The sequence below is a fragment of the Balearica regulorum genome, chromosome 5 (assembly GCF_011004875.1).
Source record: "Balearica regulorum gibbericeps isolate bBalReg1 chromosome 5, bBalReg1.pri, whole genome shotgun sequence".
Classification (NCBI taxonomy): domain Eukaryota; kingdom Metazoa; phylum Chordata; class Aves; order Gruiformes; family Gruidae; genus Balearica; species Balearica regulorum.
The window spans coordinates 59,438,079-59,452,181 of record NC_046188.1 but is presented as its reverse complement, the minus strand read 5'-3'; the positions used below and the strand labels follow the sequence as shown (position 1 = coordinate 59,452,181).

Below are 14,103 nucleotides of genomic sequence, written 5' to 3'. Positions count from 1 at the left end.
TCTGGCATAACTGATTGTGGTATGAAAGACCACCATGCGGTTCTGAGGATGAGGACCAGAATGAGGGTTGTTTTCATTGTATTTATATTGAGGAATCAATCAAGGAAAAAAAAGTTTTTCTTGATGTCTTGAGCAAGTTGCTCTATCCTGCACCATTAAATCCCTCCTAGTATTAATAAAACTGTAGAAAAGATATGTGGGTTTCAATAGTTAAAGAGGGATGAACGTTGTCAAGCAGAGTATTCTTGAGGAAACAACTATTTTTCAAACTGCATATTGTTTCAAAAGATGTATGTCATCTTAACTTACAATTGAGGCGGGGGGGGAAAGTATGCCAAGCAAGTGAAGTTATAAGTACTTTTGCATAGCCTGGAGCAACAGCTTGGGGAAGAGTGACTTGTACTGAAATCTCAGGCTGCCTGGACTGCTATTGTTCTATAGCTATAGAATTTGTGTGTCTGAGTGTCACACAACTCAGAACTCTTGCTGTGGAACTGGCTACTCTGCAACTGATAGCCTTCCTTGGTTTATTTCTCTGCCTGCAGCTGCCTTTTGTTGTCCAGCTCTTCCCACAAAGAATGTGTAATTGAATTGTATTGTACAGTAGCCAGAGTTCAGAGGGAAGTGAAATCAAATTATTTGCAGCTCACAGGGAGGAAGGAGTGACAAGCTGCTTTTGAGAATGATGCAGGCACCTAGGACAAGTGCATGGCTTTTCTGGAAAACTGAGACAGCACTGTGAAATGCTGTAAAGCCATGTGATTAACTCAAGAAACAGTGGGAGCATTTCCAGGGAAAAGGAACGCTGATAGTCATTTTTCCTAACTGAAGCAATCCTCTGCAAATACAATTAATGCTGTCAGTTAAGAGAGAAAGATGAAGCAATACTGAATACTTTTCTTCCTACCCCTGGTAAAAGCTATGCAGCTTATTCTAGGGAAAACATTAATCTGTCAAAGCATATGCCACCATCATCTCAAATCACTGTGTGGAGGATTGGAGCATGTTTTTGTCCATGCTGTATTTACATTCCTTAGAGTATAGTGCACTGCACAGGGGATTGGGGCACATGCTTGCTTGAATCCCATTCAGGGTGGAAGAAAGGGGCTTTAGATGTCAAACTGCTGCCAGCTGTTCTCATCCTTTTGGTAAAAGCTCAGATATTCTCATGAATGTCTGTGGGATAGGAGGTAAAAAGTGGAGTGGCTTTCAGCCTGCCCTGTTTGATCTTTATTATAAAAATAGAAAAGTTGTTTCCACTCTGTACCAACCCTACTGGAGGGAGAAGGAGGTAATGTGAGCTCACTACCAGCCTGGGACTCACAGGAGTACTGTGCCACCTATATTGGTACCTTATGCTACAACACCCACTTCAAAGCATGGTACTATGACACTCCCAGATACAACACCCATCTTTAATTTATAGACATAGGTATACTTGTTTGCACAGTTATAGATTACACTGGTAATTTTTTTCTTACTAAACTTTACTACAATGGCAGCATCAGAATATAAAATGGCTGGACTTAAGGTTAATTGATACACTTAATGGTTAGTTGAATTCTCTCAGTTCCAGGATCGTCATATCTCATCAAAGTTACTGGATTCTTACATATCCCCTATTATTGTCTTTCTTCAGGTAAGTATCTCTAAATAATATTGGAGTTGTTCTGGTTTTGTCTTGGATTTGGTTTTCTTTTTCTGTTATGGGATAGTAGGTAAAAGAGAGGTCTGAAGCAGTTGTGGATGAATATTGTATGTTTTAGATAAACACTATCTCAAAAAGCAGAATCACTTGCTCTGGTGACTGAAACGCAACACTGAATGTTTCATTGCCTTATTGCAGTATAAGATGATCCAACTCTGAATATGCATTTCCTAGTAAAAGCATGTCAGTCTCTTGTTTTGTGAAAGTTCAGTATATCATAAGGTAACGTTTCTTTTTTATATATATATTTAAGTATAGGTTAGGGTATCTGATTATCAGATTTTCTGGTATTAATTTTCTTTGCACAAGACTGCTGTTAGAGGCTTAACGTTTATTTTAAAAGATAAACGTTTGTTATATAATCTGTGTATGATGAGTATGTCTAGGAAAAAAAAAGAAAATCTCGCCCATAACTAAGAAAAAAAAATCACCCAAACTGATTTTGCTGGTGTTCTTGAAGAAAAACACTTGTGTCTTAAAACTAGGACATTCAAATTGAAGAATATCCTAGGAAGATAACATACAGAAAAATAGGCCACCTGGTTGCCCATTAGGAAACACTGACCAGGAAATTATGATCAGACTGAAGTGTGGGAAGAAATGTAGAGAGGGGGTATTAGGTTTTAGATTTGAGGTGGAAAAGATACAATCTAGATCAGAGGGAAGGATGAAAAGGGAGTTGTGGAAAGGAGCAGGCAGAGAAAGGATATTGTAGAGTTTCATGTTGATACTGGTATATCTTAGCAACAAGCCATAAAGTTGATTTAGGCAGTTCTGGAGGCATGACAGAAATGCTGTCTGCTTTAAGGGTGATCTGGCAAAAATTCTCACTGGAAATACATCCTTTTAAATGTTGGCAAAGAATGAGGCACCAGTCCTACACCCAGAATCTACTTCTATATGAAGCTGGTAAAAAGTAGAATAAATGATTTTGTTAATCCCAGCTTTCTCCTTGTAATGCCTCTTTGAGGCAGACAAAAGCATTTAGCTATGTATGTATACATATGGTGATGCTGCATATGCACAATCAATTAATGTTGTATTTTGAAACTGCCAAACTCTTAGCATGTGCTTAGTAGAAATGTGTTATTTGAATTAAAAAAAAAAATAATAAAATTGGATAATTCCAAAGAGACAAGCAAAAGTCATGGTTGTATCCACTGACTGAATCTTCTTTCTGCAAAACATCAAGTAACTTCTTTAAAATTTTCCAAAAGTATTGTGGTGGGTTGACCCTGGCTGAGGGCCAGGTGCCCACCAGAGCCGCTCTATCACTCCCCTCTTTCATTAGACAGGGGAGAAAAGGTACAATGAAAAAAAAACTTACGGGTCGAGATAAGGACAGGGAGAGATCATTCTCTAATTATCATCACGAGCAAAACAGACCGAACTTAGAGAGGGAATTCATCTAATTTATTACTAAGCAAAACAGAGTAGAGGAATGAGAAATAAAATCAAATCTTAAAAACACCTCCCCCCACCCCTCCCATCTTCCCGGGCTCAACTTCACTCCCGGCTTCAACCTCTGCCCCCCCTCAGTGGCACAGGGGGATGGGGAGTGGGGGTTATGGTCAGTTCACCACGCGGTGTTTCTGCTGCTTCTTCATCCTCAGGGGGAGGACTCATCGTTCCCCTGCTCCAGCGTGGGGTCCCTCTCACGGGAGACAGTCCTTCACGACCTTCTCCAATGTGAGTTTCCTCCACGGGGTGCAGACCTTCAGGAGCAAACTGCTCCAGCGTGGGTCCCCCATGGGGTCACAAGTCCTGTCAGCAAACCTGCTCTGGCGTGGGCTCCTGTCTCCATGGATCCACAGGTCCTGCCAGGAGCTTGCTCCAGCGCGGGCTTGCCACGGGGTCACAGCCTCCTTCAGGTGCCTCCACCTGCTCCGGCGTGGGGTCCTCCAGGGGCTGCAGGTGGAATCTCTACACCCCCTCATCCTTCCTCCATGGGCTGCAGGGGGACAGCCTGCTTCACCATGGTCTTCACCACGGGCTGCAGGGGAATCTTGCTCTGGTGCCTGGAGCACCTCCTGCCCCTCCTTCTTCACTGACCTTGGTGTCTGCAGATGTTCTTACATCTTCTCACTCCTCTCTCCAGCTGCAAAAGCTCTCCCTAACTGTTTTTTTCTCTTTCTTAAATATGTTATCACAGAGGTGCTGATTGGCTTGGCCTTGGCCAGCAGTGGGTCCATCTTGGAGCCGGCTGGCATTGGCTCTATCAGACACAGGGGAAGCTTCTAGCAGCTTCTCACAGAAGCCACCCCTGTAGCCCCCCCACTACCAAAACCTTGCCATGCAAAACCAACACAAGTATTCTTCGGTATATTCAGAATATATAATAAATTTTACCTTATTTTTGGGAAACGGTTGAACCGTGCTGGCTGAAAATCAGTATTTTCAAGCCAGTCACTTTAACCAAAATGATCACAATTTTGTCACATCTCAAGTAAGTGAAACAGCAAAATTGCAGTGTTACAATGGGAAGTAACAGACAATTTTATCTATAGACATTCCTATTGATACTCTTTTTTTAAGTGCACTACATTAAACTTCTCTAAAGGAAAAGTACAAAGACACGAACCATCAGATGAACCCTGCAACAGTCTGGCAGCAGCAGTCATCCAATCAATAAAAATGTGAGTTAACAAAGTTTCTCTAGAACTTTAGAGGTGGAATAACTTTTTCTTTTTCACAAGATGCTTGAGAATTTTAGAATAAATGACAGAGTAAAATTTCAGCACTGAAAACATGTATTAACAGAAATCATTTTCTGGTCAGGGTTTCTACTTATTTTTACTTTCTGCTGTAGGAATGGAGATCGGTTACTGTCCCTGATTAAAGCTTCCCACATTACTTCCTGATAAGTTTATTTTTACCATGTGGTAAATGTACTATTCACCCTGCAACATTCTTAAAACCAAGGGCTGTTAATTGAGTCTGCAAGCATTCTGGATCAATATGGGCAGGATATGCTGATATCAAGTTTCGCATGTGATTAAGAATTAATTCAGCAAGGGAATGTCAGCTTAAAGGCTAAAACATGTCTGTCTTGTGTCCTTTTCCTAAGAAAAAGCAAAGTCATGCTTTTCTTTCTATGGATTAAAGTATCTTCTTGCAGTATTTTAATTTCCCTTTTCTTGGACTGGAATATGATAGGAAGTCTTATCAGTATTCAATATGAATACTGAATTCAGGAAGAAGCATAGCTTTATTATTTTGGCCTAGATTAGTGTGCAGTACTTTAGAGTACAGTACTATGCTATTATATGTATGTACATCCATGTGAAAGGAGAAGCCTGTCATTCTTTTGATTTTTTTTTTTTTTCTCCTAATTCTTCGCTTCTGCCTAACTTCTCACAGGCAAGGTAAGACGGAGCTTAAGTCATAGTGAGTATTAACCTCTTCAGATTTCTAAAAAGATTCCCAGAAAAGTAATTTTAAAAATTCATCCCTCTTCTTTTGCTGGAATCCTGCTATTATAGATACCTTTTCAACACCACTCTCCCCACTCCCCAACCCCCAAAACTGAAATAGAAAATGAGCCCTGGGAGGTGTTCTCAATAGATAATTACTTACCCAGTGGCCATGATTGTGTCAAGTCTTCTGGAATATTTTCTTTGATTGAAAAACTTTTTTTTTTCCCAGCTCCCAAAAAATCAAAAGTATGAATGCAGTTTTTTTATTTGGATCATCTTACCAAAAGGTTTTTCTGTAGAACACAAGGCAATCATTGAACAATGTATTAAACGCATTACTTGTACACCTGCTAAGGTTTCAATTACTATTAGCAGTAATTAAAGCTGAACCTCAGAAAACAGTTTATTAGACTAAGTGAAATGCATCGATGACCTTGGAAGACCCTGTGCTAAAAAGTATTTGATATATTTAGCCTCTTGTCATGCTAGATTTTAAGGACATAGAAACAGAGTAACTTCCCTGCCCACTAAGGTTTAAATTTCTGATAATGTTTTGCTTTCTCCATTAACTATTATAAGCATCTTAATATGGTGCTTTTATTGGACCTTCACTTTTCAAACCACTTTCTTAAAGGCAAGAGAAAAAAAAAAAGACAGGACGTGAATATGGGAAATGAAAATATAATGGTTTCTGTAAATGCTTTATGTAACATTTGTCCAGAAAGACTTGGCCATTTAAACTGTGTTTGTCAGTTTGGATCATTTTATTGATTATCTGGCAATGAATGCTAGTAAGCAGATAGACATTTTGTTTCTTGGACTCTGTCTGTTTCTCGTATAGTGATTATTAGCTGGCTATTTTGAGACTGAGGAAAAAATGTTAGCTTTATAAATAAAAATACTCTTTATGGCTTAATTAGTAGGTTTTTTGCAAGCACTTTGAGTACTTCTAAGGTCTCAAATTTTTCCACATAACATGGACCAGTTTACAGGATCATCTGTATGACTTCAAAGCAAACTTTATTTACATTGTCAATATTAAATGTTTTCTTCAAGATGACTGGGCTCTAGCATGTCTCCCTATCTTGTTCTGCAGGCTCTGATTTTACTCTGCAATTGCATATTCTTTTACGTTAATATTTCTGATTCATATGAAGTGTTTCTCTTGTGCTGTAAAAAGTTGGAAGCAAAACTCCTGCCTTTCTGAAGACTCATCTAGAAAAGTATCACAAAGTTTTGTTACAATTTGCATAAATAATCTAGCATAGCTGATCAGCTGACTGGCAGAGTGAATATTGACTAAATACCATCCTGTTCAACCAACCTACAATTTAGTTCAAGTATACTAGATTGCAATTGAGATTTAACATTCAGCAGAATGAGTGAGTCCCAGATGTGGTAAGTCTATTGCATGTTTTTCCTTGGGGTTTTTTTTGTAATGGATTTACTTATCAGACCTGTTCTTGTTTTGGTGTTGTTTTTTTCTTATTTCTGTCTGGATAAAGCTGGCAGACAAGATTGCCACACAGTGTTAGAGTTGCATACATAAATAAGATCTGCATAATGGATGACAGCATGTGTGATAAGATGACTTTTGTGTGCATTGTAGTGGTAGCAATATACATGCCAGAAAACCCACAGAAAACACAAATCGGATGCTCATTGGCATTTGTGAGGTAGACTTGAGATTCACAGAAATGAATTCTAGATGTAGTAAGACAGAAGTCTTGATTGATAAAAATACTTTCAGGACGTTTTTAAAACAACATATGAAAAATCATAAACTGAAGTCATAAAACCTCATTTTTAAGTGCAAATATTATCATTTCTGCCAATTTTTACCCTGCTGATTAATACTCTTTATACTTTAGTCACTGAATAAAGAATAGAGCATATAGTCATGTCTTGCCACTTACACTTTGTCAGCTATAACATGCCTTTTTTATCACGTGGATGATAATTGTGTATGGGCAGAAAGGATAAGAAGCAGTATTCTTAATACAATGTATTTTAAAGTCCTGAAGCATAAATTCTTCAAAATAAGGAAATTATTTTATATAATTCTTTTCTAGGCATTACTCTACTACAGTGAATTTGTGGCTTTATCCTGAGCCCATCAAAAGCTTAAATGAAAACACCTACAACTATTTCTACCCAAATAAGCCTTTTGAGTTAAAGTTCTTATCTTTCAGACTGCCTAATTAAAGCCAAAACTAGGAAAAAAGTGTAGCAAGATCACTTGTCTGCTGGTGCTCAAAGTTTGCACTTGGAAATGGTTGTGCCCCACAATGAAGATCCCACATGAAGTCTTACTTATACTTCAGTCCTAGACACAGAACTCTCAATTATTTCAATATGACCAGGATTTTAGTGCTTGTGTTCATATCTTCAAAGGCACAAGTAAAAATGTTTAAACTTAGGGAGTCCAACTCATGAAACTTAGGATTGATACATACTGCACTACTTCTTTCATAAGTCATAGAAATGTGAAAATCAAGAAAACAAGAAGTTAGCCGGTAGGGGCACATACATCTCCCTGCCAGGCCATATGTATCCTACGGGGAACTACATCTAACTACTCTGAGATACTTCAGAATATTTATAAAAGAATAATTTATGCTATACACTACTGTAATACTGGCAACATAAATATGTTGGGTTATATGAGAAGGAGGAGGGGGGAGTTTGCTGCTACTGTATGAGGCCAGCTATCTGTATAAGAAATGTTTTAAAAGAACTGGTATCACCAGGTCTTAAAAAACAAAGCGAACAAAACAGCCCTATGAAAAATGTTTTGTACATATTACTATGCCTTCTTTATACAATGTTAACCATTTAGCTAAAATAATTAAATTTTAGATGCTAAGATTTCCTCATTCAAAAAGTTAGATTTTTAGCTAGCATGTTTTACTTGCATTTGGCCAGAGGTTCATGTTAAACAGCTCTCTGGGCAAAGCACCTGCCAAAGCATTGAGCATGGTATAGGATACAAAAATATACAAGCAGTTTCAGGAACTAAAGATTGATGGAAGCATAATTTTCCCCTTCTCTTGAGTACCTCCAGGGTCTTTCTGTGTCCCCTAAAGGCTACCTAAACATCAGGAGTCATGTTTGTGTGGTGCAAGTGGGTGGGCCAATCAAAAGCAGTAGATGCCCAGAGCCTGGAGAAGGATTACAGATCAGCAGGAGAGCACCTGAAGTGCAGCACAAAGACATTCCAGCTACTCCAGCCACTATGCTTCATCACGGGCCCAACTTAAATGCCTCTACGCAGACGCACATAGCATGGGGAATAAACAAGTGGAGTAAGACATGCACACACCTGCGCAGCTATGATCTTATTGGCATCATGGAGATGTGGTGGGATGGCTTCTATGACTGAAGTGTTGGAATGGAAGGATACAGGCTCTTTTGGAAGGACAGGCAGGGGAGATGAGGAAGGGGTGTCACTCTCTGTCAGTGACCAGCTGGACTGCATGGAGCTCTGCCTGGGGATGGATGAGAAGCCAACCAAGAGGTTATGGGTCAGGATTAAAGGGAGGGCAGGGACAGGGGACATCATAGTGGGATTCTGCTACAGGCCACCTGACCAGGGAGACAGTGAATGAGGCCCTTTATAGACAGATAGGAGCAGCCTCACATTCATAAGCCCTCTTCCTCATGGAGGACTTCAACCACCCTGATGTCTGTTGGAGGGACAACACAGCAGGGCATAAACAATCCAGGAGGTTCCTGGAATGCATTGATAATAACTTCCTGCTCCAAGTGATAGAGGAGCCAATGAGGAGAGGTGCCATGCTGGATCTTGTTCTCACCAGCAAGGAGGGGCTGGAGAGGAATGTGAAGCTCAAGGGCAGCCTTGGCTGCAGCAGCCATGAAATGGTGGAGTTCAAGATCCTCAGGGCAGCAAGGAGGGCACACAGCAAGCTTACTGCCCTGAACTTCAGGAGAGCAGACTTTGGACTCTTCAGGGATCTGCTTGGTAGAGTACCATGGGACAAAGCCCTGGAGGGAAGAAGGGCCCAAGAAAGCTGGTTAGTATTCAAGAATCACTGCCTCCAAGCTCAGGAGCAATGCATCCTAACAAAGAAAATGTCAGGCAAAAACGCCCAGAGACCTGCATGGATGAACAAGGAACTCCTAGACAAACTAAAAAAAGGAAGCCTACAGAGGGTGAAAGCAAGGGCAAGTAGTCTGGGATGAATACAGAGAAACTGTCCAAGCAGCCAGGCATCAGGTTAGGAAAGCTAAAGCCCTGATAAGCAACAAGCAAAGCTTCTATAGGTATGTCAGTGATAAAAGGAAGACTAGGGAAAACGTGGGCCCCCACTGGAAGGAAATGGGAGACCTGGTTACCCAGAATATGGAGAAGGCTGAGAGACTCCACTGAGTCTTTTTTGTCTCAGTCTTCACTGGCAAGTGCTCTAGCCACACCGCTCAAGTCACAGAAGGCAAAGGCAGAGACTGGGAGAATGAAGAACCACTCACTGTAGGAGAAGGTCAGGTTTGAGACCATCTAAGGAACCTGAAGGTGCACAATTCCATGGGACCTGATGAGATGCATCCACGGGTCCTAAGGGAACTGGCGGATCAAGTTGCCAAGCCACTATCCATCATATTTGAGAAGTCATGGCAGTCCAGTGAAGTTCCCACTGACTGGAAAAGGGGAAACATAACCCTCATTTTTAAAAAGAGGAAAAAAAGGAAGACCTGGGGAATGACAGGCCGGTCAGTCTCACCTCTGTGCCCAGCAAGATCATGGAGCAGATCCTCCTGGAAACTATGCTAAGGCACATGGAAAATAAGGAGGTGGTGACAGGCAGTATGGCTTCACTAAGGGCAAATTGTGCCTGACAAATTTGGTGGCCTTCTACAATGGGATTACAGCATTGGTGGATAAAGGAAGAGTAACTGATGTCATCTGCCTGGACTTATGCAAAGCATTTGATGCTGTCCCACACATCATCCTTGTGTTTAAATTGGAGAGACATCAATTTGACAGATAGACCACTCAGTGGATAAGGATTTGGCTGGGTGGTTGCACTCAAAAGAGTTGCGGTCAATGGCTCGGTGTTCAAGTGCAGACCAGTGACAAGTGGCATTCTTCAGGGGTCTGTATTGGGACTGGCACTGTTTAACATCTTTGTGGACAGTGGAATTGAGTGCACCCTCAGTAATTTTGCTCATGACAGCAAGTATGTGATGAGATCGACACACTGGAGGGAAGGGATGCCATCCAGAGGGGCCTGGACAGGCTTGAGAGATAGGCCTGTGCAAACTTCATGAAGTTCAACAAGGCCAAGTGCAAGGTCCTGCACATGTGTTGGGGAAATCCCAAGCACAACTACAGGCTGGGCAGAGAATGGATTCAGGGCAGCCCTGAGGAGAAGGGCCTGGGGCTGTTGGTTGATGAAGAGCTCAACATGAGTCAGCAACATGCGCTTGCAGCCCAGAAAGCCAACTGTATCCTGGGCTATAGTAAAAGAAGCATGACCAGCAGGTCAAGGGAGGTGATTCTGCCCCTCTACTCTGCTCTCGTGAGACTCCACCTGGAGTACTGTGTCCACCTCTGGGGTCCCTGGTACAAGACAGACATGGAGCTGTTGGACCAAGTCCAATGGAGGGCCATGAAGATGACCAGAGGGTTGGAGCTCCTCTCCTGTGAAAACAGGCTGAGAGACTTGGGATTGTTCAGTCTGGAGAAGAGAAGGCTCTGGGAGACCTTTTAGCAGCCTTCCAGTACCTAAAGGGGACCTACAGGAAAGCTGGAGAGGGACTGTTTACAAGGACATGTAGTGACAGGACAAGGGGTAATGGCCTTAAGCTGAAGTTGGGTAGATTTAGATTAGATGTTAGAAGGAAATTCTTCACTGTGAGGGTGGTGAGACCCTGGAACAGGTTGCCCAGAGAAGTTGTGGATGCCCCATCCCTGGAAGTGTTCAAGGCCAGGTTAGATGAGGCTTTTGGTCTAGTGGAGGGTGTCCCTGCCCATGGCAGGGGGCTTGGAACTAGATGATCTTTGAGGTCTCTTCCAACCTAAACCATTCTATGAAAAGAGAACTGAAACTCTGTTGCTATAGGTTTCTCCTGTATCGAGGCATTAACTTAGATCTCCTTTACAAGCTGCTGATTTCATGAAGTTTCTAGGAACTTGAAAATATTTTGAGATCTCCATTACTTTAACAAATTTTGGCTTAATTTGGCCAACAGTGGTTATAGAATGCTAGACCAATGAACCAAGCAACTGAATTGAAAATTTTTATTTCCCAGAGGATAATAGGGTAGTGTTAAAAGGCAGTAAGCAACTTGTTCTTGCCCAAAATTTGTTTTTGGGTTCAAAGTAGTTTTTGCTATGAAAGGGATGCATACAGATTTAGAAGAAACATGACTTCTGTTGCAGACAAATGAAACATTTGACATTTGTGGCCTAGAAATTCTGAGAAAATCAAGCTGACAAATGATGGATTACAGATGTTAGTAAGACTTCTGTCTTTGCAGATAACTAGATGGCAGACTGTAATCATGCTAAACCACAAAAGAATATTTCAAAACTTGAGTTTGTGGGTAATAAAATAATAATTCAAGAGCATAAAGAGATATGTTAAAATGTCTTGTCAGAAAGCCAGTAACGGTGCAAAGGGCTATAAGTGGACAAAGGACATCAAAGCCTGAAATGGGTTTCGAAACACCCAGCCACTCCCATTGTCTTGGGATCAAGCTTAAATGCCAGTGTTAGAAGGTTTTTTTACTATATTGATTTTTGGGGACAAAGAATGTCTTAAGTGTGGAATAACACACTAATACAAGCTCAGGCCTTATGCGGCACATATGAGGTGCCCAGCATTTTATTTCCTTATGTTACAGGGACTGTGTTACGTTGCAATCAACTCAACTTTGCTGACTTCTTCTACAAGCAGCCTCATGTTTCCATGCCTCACTCCCCTATGGAGTGTGCTTTCCAACTCAAATCATCAAATCCTTACTTTTCTTTGATCTATTTCTGCCTTGATGCTCTTATTAAATTTAGTGTTATTGTTTATTCTCTTAAATGCAGCCCTAATTTATCCCCTCCAATCTCACTATCTAATAATTTTACAGACTTTCTGGTGTGACTTTTTTTGACATTTACCACTTTCAGCTCTCTTGTCTTTACTTGAATTGTGAATGGTTTTTGAACAGGGTTTGGCTTGCTTATATTTAACAACTTTATAGTACCTGGCATAAGCAGAACTCTTAGTTAGGATCTGTGGATGCAATTGTAAAAACTTATAAATAAATTATCTGAATTGGCTAAAGGGCTGGAGTAAGTTCTGTGTCCGTTTCAGAGCTTAGCTCTGAATTACATCTCCTGCAGGTACCTGAATATAGTTTGGTAAATGTTTTGGGGTTGGGTTGGTTTGTTGGTTTTTCCCCTCTTCATGTTCTGTTTGTCGCTACATTCTCTCATGGGATACAGACAACTTCTGTGGACTTCAATGGGAATTATTCATATTCTGCAAGTGGAGAGCAGAGCCCATGACTGGACTGAAGCCAATGTTCTTTAAAAGTTCACATGCCTTGTATTGACTTTCTAATTTAGACTCCTCTGACCAAAGGCGGGGGGGGGGGGACGGGGACGGGACAGAACGGAGAGAATGAAAAATAGTAGCAGTTGTTTCAGTAAAAAATTCTAAGGGTTAACATAACATGATGCGAACTATTTCATCTGTTCTTCCTACTTGCCCATTTTAATCAGAAATGAGTAAGTAGAGCCTTATATGCAGTGAACTTGAAGAATGCTAATGGGATGTCTGCATCGCGTTGTACTCAGAGTACTTATGCCAGAATAGGAAAGCTTTTTATTCTGTAATTCTCTGAAGCAAGAAAGAGGCTTTCTGAAGAGCTACTTTGAATTTAAACTCTCATTCTAATGTTAGACAGCCTGCTGGATCTCTGAGTTAAAAATTGCTTCAGCTTTAGTTACTAGAGCCAGATGTAACATTGACCTTAAATGGTAAAAGCTCCCAAGAGTGAAAGAGAGGCTGGCCTGAGGGAAAAAAGAGGAATAACTGAAGTTTTAGGTAAGTAATCTCTATAACTGAGAATAAGCTCTTTTTCAGCCGTGAAACAGAACGGAACATATTTCTTCCTTAAAGGTACAGTACCTTGTTGTGATACCGAGTAGTTGGTGCTTTCTACCTCTTCCCCCCCACCCTCTTCAAATTCTACCTCTTCTTCAAATTTTAGCTGCTTAAAAAGTGGGTGTAGCTAACAAAACCTAGTTCTTCTTATGTACTGTTTGGGAATATACAAGAATGAAAAAGAAAAAGCTGTGTTAATTATACTGAGACTTGATTAATAAAGGTACGTAGTCAGTAATTCAAGGCAACCTGATTCATAGATACTGTTGTCTGTATTGTGCTAACTATTAGAGAGTCTTAGTTAGCAGCAATACATGTTATAAGGAAGCAAATATTTAATGGATTTCTTTTTTTAATTGTATGACTTCCCTTCCTACATGCTTGCTTTTAAGTGCCGGAGTTGTTCATTTTGATGGATTACCTACTTGTGCCTGGAACCTATCTTTTAAAAAGACATTTCCAGAGCATTTCTTTATACAGTATATGTTTGGCTTTAATCCTATTAGAGGTAAATTAATACCATGAAGTTGTGTTTAATTGGAATGCTGTACAGAAAAAAAAAACCACAAGAAAACCCTTCAAATGTTAAAGCATGCTTGCTTGCTTTAGTATGAAAAATCACAATATTTACATTTCCTGATATTTCAGTCTTCAGTTTTATCTGTGCTGTTTGGTAGGTACTCTGCACTGAAGTGTATCTATTTTCTTGGCAAATTAAAACACGGTTTTTTGTCTTACTAATGTGCATGTTAAGCTCTTTTTCAGACAGCAGTATGTAAACAACATGAAAGAATGAGGTCAGTACAAGGAAACGATAGCTGAAATTGAAGACTCGGATTTCTGTTACTTGCTCATATTA

The 14,103-nt window shown here is 40.5% G+C and overlaps 1 protein-coding gene across 4 annotated transcripts in view; it reads left to right on the top strand.

The window, feature by feature from the left end:
• The first annotated feature begins 12,773 nt into the window (after window positions 1–12,773).
• The window catches only part of IRAG1 (inositol 1,4,5-triphosphate receptor associated 1), a 73,952-nt gene continuing 72,622 nt past the window's right edge, over window positions 12,774–14,103 (top strand). For 2 of the 4 annotated variants that reach the window (XM_075755163.1, XM_075755164.1), the window contains exon 1: window positions 12,776–13,184. The gene's annotated coding sequence lies outside the window, so the exon portion shown is untranslated. Of the gene's footprint in view, window positions 13,185–14,103 lie in introns of all 4 variants that reach the window. The other 2 variants (XM_075755165.1, XM_075755166.1) reach the window with 2 other exon arrangements.